Source organism: Onychomys torridus, chromosome 10 (genome assembly GCF_903995425.1).
Source record: "Onychomys torridus chromosome 10, mOncTor1.1, whole genome shotgun sequence".
NCBI classification, from domain to species: Eukaryota; Metazoa; Chordata; class Mammalia; order Rodentia; family Cricetidae; genus Onychomys; species Onychomys torridus.
In genome coordinates, this window is record NC_050452.1 from 80,891,947 (window position 1) to 80,898,828 (window position 6,882).

A 6,882-nucleotide genomic window follows, 5' to 3' on the forward strand; every position below is an offset into this window, starting at 1 on the left:
AGGCCCTAATTTGATCCCATGCTTTTCATGATTTTTGGAAACACAGCCCACATGCTTTAGTACGATATGTAGAATCTAATGTCGTGGAGGTACAGCCAAGGGCAAATGCCTCAGAAACGTGCTTCACTGAAGAAATGTTTTAGAATTGTACAGACAGTACAACTTTTGAATCTGTTCTTGCTCATGGGTATTCTATAACGTTCCTTGTGTGCATAAGAATGTCAAACGTGCCCTCTGAACATAAAAACAGGGTCCCCAGTGGGTCCTCTCCTTACTCTGCTGGAAGTTTTCTTCCTTCATCCAGGATGCTCCTCTGTCTGTACTATGCATGGAACCTCTCCCTGGAGAATGGGTTTTCCGGAAACACTCAGGCTGAGAATGGTACAGAGTGACACTGGGGAGTCCTCTTGAAAGAGATCCCTGTGTATACAGCTCTCAGATGTAGCAAATAAAAAAAATAGATTATGCTCATTCAGTGCTTTGACCTTCCTGAAAGGAAGAGTCATTGTATGTTAGTGAGGCCTCTATTTCTCTTTTAACCTGCAACCTCACCTCTTATGAATGTCTCCTTCCATTAACCCTGTGGTGAGTCACGCAGATGCTTGATGATAACCCTCTGGTGGACATGCTTCTTCTCCCAGAACAAGTGTTGACATAGAGTAGGCTCCAGATTCCCTAAAGCCAGACTACTGATCCCAAACTTTAACCACATTGGATCCTGCCTGCACATCCTGCCTCTGTCTCCACACCCACCTCACCGCCCACGGCATGAAGCTGTGACCACAGAGCCAGAGACTTGCAGGGTGGTCCTCTGAGCACACCCCCAGGGGAAAAGACATGAAATATGTATTGACAGCCAGCCAATGTTAGAGGAACGCTGGCTGAAACCTCGGTAAAGGTGCCTCTAACACCCATGGTAGACTCAGGAGCATCTGCCCGCCCCTCATATGTCCTGGGGGAGGTTCATTTGCACTAACCCCAGCAGTCCAAAGGCAGCAGCTGTTCTCAGAGGGAGTCTGATACATAATCCCTTGCCTAAGACCAACAGTGGGAGGTGATGTTTTATTTAAAATGTGCTAAATTGTTAGCATTTTTTTTGTTTTTTGGCCTGCAGCAAGCAGGTAGAAAAGCAGCTGGAAAGTTAAGATAGATTGAGGGCCAGATTCACATCCTAATGTTTTAATTCTCTACCTGTTTCTGCACTATAGACATCTTCATCTCAAAAACAATCAGACTCTGGAAAGCACAGGTCAGTGTTTCTAGTTTCTGAGAAACTCTGAGATCAGATTATTTATTCTAATTCTTGCTGTCAACTAATTGCCTATAACAGATGGACTCTGAAGTCACCCTTTTAAAGGCCACATATTATTTTGCTATGCTCTCATGATGTCTGATTATCTTTAAATGAACATAGAACAGTCTTGAACACTTGAAAATACCCTATAACTCAATAAATATGGAAGACAGGGTAAACATTCTTAAAAAGGAATATCAAGGTCACTTGTGTATTACTTCCAAAACAGATAGCATAACCTACAACTTAAGCTTTTGGGTCTATCATGGTAAACCGTATCCTAACATTGAAATACTTGGGCAAGAATAAATATCATTTTAAAAATACTAAGAACTGAATATAACATTCTAAGGCCAGGATTCACTGTCATGATAATATGAACAAAAATGTAAGCTTTATCACACAGCTCTTGTGTTTAATTTTATCTCTGGAACCTCACTATAATGCCAGGTATGAGGTGAACTGGGCTTTGAGTATTGGCTTGAAATTTATTGGTGGTAACTTGCATACATTATTAGCAACCATGAAGTCATTATTCATTTAGTTTGCATTGGCTCCTTGGGACCTTGGAGTTCTGTTTGGCTGAGCTGATTTTACATCATTAAACATCAAATCCCCAGGACTAATAAAGAGAGATCTTGCGGTTTGTGCTCCGCACCACAAGCTGGCATACATACGTGTGTGTTTATTCCAGTTGCTCTTTTTCTCTCCACACAGTGAAGGCTAAGGATTTGGACAACATTATTTCCAAGGTAAAAACGAGCTTGCAGACGCAACCCAATTTTAGTCCACAATGACACAACTAGTGTGACAACCCTGGGGGACACAACTCGACTTCCTAGTCATCTCGTTTGCAGGAGCTCCAGCCCTCAAAGGATATGTGCAGAAGTGATGTAGGTGATTTCAGTTACCTTTCACTAAGCAAAGAAAATCATGTCTTCGCCCCATTGTGATGCATCCTTTATGCAGAAAAACAGAATTGACATTGACAGAGAATGTCCTCCTTGTGTGCTGTTTTTCCTCTCCAAAATTTAAACTCATTGTCTCAGGTACTCTGTGGGAATAGAGAGTGTTGTAAAAGTAGCATATTTTTATACATTTATTAATCTAGTATGCAGGTACACTTATTCTCGGGGGCCCTTTGTGGAGGTAGCTGTAGGACAACAAGCAAACTTTTTAAAAATGTGAATATATCGCATGTGTCAGAGTGTGGAGTGCATACATTCTGCAGAAAGCCGGCCATAAAATACTGAACTGCTGGTGGAGGCCCAGCCATAATTGCTCTCTGGAGAGTCAAAGAAGTTGTGTTGCCTCCTCAGCAGAAATTCACCTCCCTGTATGAAAATCTGATAAATTTCCCAGTTTCCCACAGAGGGAACGACAGAGAATTTAATGAGAAACACATTGGAACGGGACCTGTCACTGTGTGATTATGCATTCACTAATCTCACTGTAGGGTACAGAAAAACTCAGTCTTCTCTGAGAGAGTTTATCTGAGAAAGGAGAAAAACACATCGAGCAATAAATTACCAAAAGAGAAATGTCCTCACTCCCCCACTGATACCTACCGACATCTCACTAGGCAGCTTGTTTGCCTTACAAATAGGAAAAAAAAAATCAGGATTTGCATAGTAACCTACTTTATGATGGCCAATGAAATTGAAGTGTCATATGCTGACTAATGTACTGGTACCTAAAGCAGCTCATAAATGCTTGGCATTTTTAATTTGGTCTTACAATTTGTGTGTGAACAATCTAGGTATAGTGACAGGGAGAGTGGGGGTTCTCACTCATACTGAAGGGCTATCTTACAGCTAACATGAAATTCTCTTACCTGGGATAGATTTCCTCAAGTACGTCTTACTCATCAATCAATTCATGCTAAAATTTTTGAAAGACTAAACTAATATACCAGGGACCTAGACCTCTTGTGTTTACTAAGCTCTGTGAATAAGTCACATATCCAGTGACCTCTACAAAGTATGTCACAGAAACATTCAAAATCACTACCAGCTATGAGGATTTCATAAAAGCCATTTGCCTAATGTCAGACTATAAAGTACAGTAAGTGCAGACATGCTCCTTCTAGAATTTAAAAATAAGAGAGCACAAAGAATATATTGCATAAGTACTGGGCAAATCAAACATAGCTCATTAGCTGAGTGTCTTGCACAAGTTAGAACTTTAGAGAAAGCTTCCTGAGTGACTGGAGAGTAAGAAAACAGTGATTGGGTATTGTGTGGTGAGCTGACCTTATTCAGATGAATGATGTCAAGGAAGAGTTCCTCATGGTCCTTCATAGATTTCTTGAAGGCTTGCAGATTATGGAGTTATCATCACAAAAGGAATATTAAAAGATGGTGTGGGATCTGAGAACTATTTATTGTGACCAATGATACAGCTCCAACCATTGCCTTCTGTTTTAGTTCACACTTTCCCTATCCATAAAATTCTGAACTCAGGTATGACCTCAATGTTTTAAATCTATTAATCTAATACCATTCCTGGTCAGCTGTTTGGTTCCAGGGATCACACACAGAACTCTCTGCATTCTAATAAATATGCCTCTGCTGATTCTTCCACAGCTATTTTTTTTCTCAACTAAAACTGGGTCTGTTAAATTATATGTATTTCTCACTCCATGGACTTTTTTTTTCATGTGATTCCCCTGTTCCATCAGATGTTGATTATTGGTTGACTCTAAAGAAGAACCATGTCCCGTTAAGAACTTAATTGGAATTGTTCTTGTCCTGTGTTGTACAACTCTTTCACTTGCTTGGTTAGAGTTACACCAAGACGTTTTATGTTTGTGACTGCTGTGAACGGTGTTATCTCCCTGATTCCTTTGTCGACCCAGTTATCATTTGTTTATAGGAGAGCTACTGATTTTCTTTGAGTTAATCTTGTATCCAGCCACTTCGAGAAAGGTGTAGGAGTGCCCTGGCAGAACTAACTAGAATTGTTAATATTTTAAAACTCGTACAATTTATTGTAACAAAGCTGGAGATGGTATTAAAGATCAAAGGGCAGAGGTCATGTTAGGCCAGAGCAACTTGTGGTGTGAAGGTGCTAAACTGGAATATGTTGAAGAGCTCTTGACTTATTAACTGCCACATCTGGTAACTTATAATTACGTAAATGCTGTTTGATGACTTGAGGCACCCTTGAATGACCTAGTACAGCTTAGATCAGTGGTTCTCAACCTGTGGGTCATGACCTCTTTCACAAGAGTCACCTAAGACCATAAGAAAACACAGGTATTTACATTATGATTCATAACAGTATTAGTTTTCTTAGAAGGGAGCAAAGGTTGATTTGGGGAACTACAATGCTGATCATCTTATCTGGACTCCTCTCTTTATCTCTGTATATGTTCCAGACAAAGAATATTGTGAACGTAAAATAATTGACAAAACTGAATTATCAGCCTGATGTTTTTAATCTGTTTGGCACAAATTGGCATCCTAAATATTGACACTTTTGAATGAACAGGATCATAACCAGGCAGCTTTGTTTGACAAACAGATGAGCTAGTTACTTAAAAAGAAAACAAAAAAAACGAAACAAAACCAAAAAGTGCTTGTGGTGGCGCACACCTTTATTCACATCACTCGGGAGGCAGAGGCAGGTGGATCTCTGTGAGTTCGAGGCCAGCCTGATTTACAAAGGGAGTTTCAGGACAGCCAGGGCTACATGGAGAAACCCTGTCTTGAAAAAAAATAAAAGTAAGAAGGAATTGTACGTATGCAAAGCAACTGTACATGATTCACTTAATTGAAGCTTTCCGCTTAACTGTGCATTAATTAAATATAACCGTATATTGCCAGTAAACTTCAGATAAGTGTAATTTAATTTTTTTTTTCAATTTCAGTATGGCTCTAAATTCTGAAATTAATGAGTCCTGACTTGTATATAATATATATTTGGTTGCTCTCCTAATTCAACCTTCATATGTTAATTAAATCAAACTCAAAGTGCAAGATAAGCTACACTTCTTGCTATGAAGTGTGAGTGGTATTTAGTTGATTTGGTGCATATATTAATTTGTTAACTGTCATCTGCTTCTTCCCCATTTATTAACAGGATTCCTAATCTCTGCTTCTATGTGTAGTCTAGTAACTGGATAAATAGTTCACAATTTTTAACAAGACATTTAAATAAGCTAGAAGACGGTTTGTAACATTGTCCTGTGTAGGTAGGGCTACAGGAGTTTGACAGAACCTGTTCTGTGCAAAATGCCATTGCCTCATTTAAATCAGGAGTATTCTAAAGTATGTGCTAATTAAAATTTGGAGCAATTCATTACTTAAAAAAAGTCATGTGTTAGTGAAATTATTTTTATAACAAACTTCTATACTGCATGCATGACATTTTCATTCTGGGTATATTACACATAACATGTACATGTACAGTTTGTTCCCATTAAAATATTGCAACCTGTATGTGGGGCAATGAGTTCAATTTTGATGTGTCTTAGTGTGTGTATCAGAGTAAGCCATACTTTGTTTTAAGTAAAATGTTTATCAGTATTCCTCCAATATACCAGAGTATAAAGCAGAGATTTGTGTGAATGCTTCTGCTCTATGAAAGACACACAGCTAATGGTCATATGCACATTTTTATTGCAGCATTTATGAATATAAGATGAACACTTGTATTTCATAGATCTTCATAAAAATGATTATCCAAGAAAATAAATTTTGTAACTCTTTGTAAGTTAAACTTTCTGTGATTCCCGTCTAGTGTTTGGCATTTGAGTTGAGAATGAAGTGTCATTTTCAACATATCAAATTCCCAAATTAAGCTCCTGCCTATGTCAGATGACATCAGATTTTCTTATGGCAGAGCAGACCCACTCACTGCACTCCTTACCTTTAGCATAGAAAGCTCAAAGGTATTTGATTGAATAATAGGAGTATTTTTTACCATGAGTCTCAACATGAATACCTGGCCAGTGATTCATCTACATACAAGCATGCATGCACACATGCACACACACACACACACACACACACACGCACGCACGCACGCACGCACGCACACACTCACACACCCTGATTAGTTGCTCTCTGTGGGTCTATACACTAAGGATAACTCGAGTCAGAAGTGTTTTTAAGCACTCCGGTTTCACGGTGTATCCTTGATGGACAGGATAAAATGTATTCCTTCAGCTGTTCTTGAACGAGGGCAGGGGGCAGGTAAAAGGAGACGCAGAAGACATGGGATGAGATTGCTGCAGGTGCTGCACATTTCCTGTGCTTTTGCCTCTGTCCTTTTCTTTACCTTCAAATCCGTCAGAACGTTCTCATAGTGTCCTCCTAATCGTGAGAGCCCAGCCACTGAGGTGGCAGGATTCCACAGAACGCCGTGACTTAATACACAATACACACCTCCCAGCTGAGCCTCTGGGCTGTGGAAGCACATTTAAACATTTTAAAATGTAGAACTAAATTTACGCGGCTTGAGGTATGGCTACAACAAAGTAAACAATGCAGTGAAGAGAAAAAAATGCAAAGGAGATCCACATGCTACCAGAGAATCAATCAAAATGTTTATAATCCATGAACAGCAATAAATGGACTGCTTGT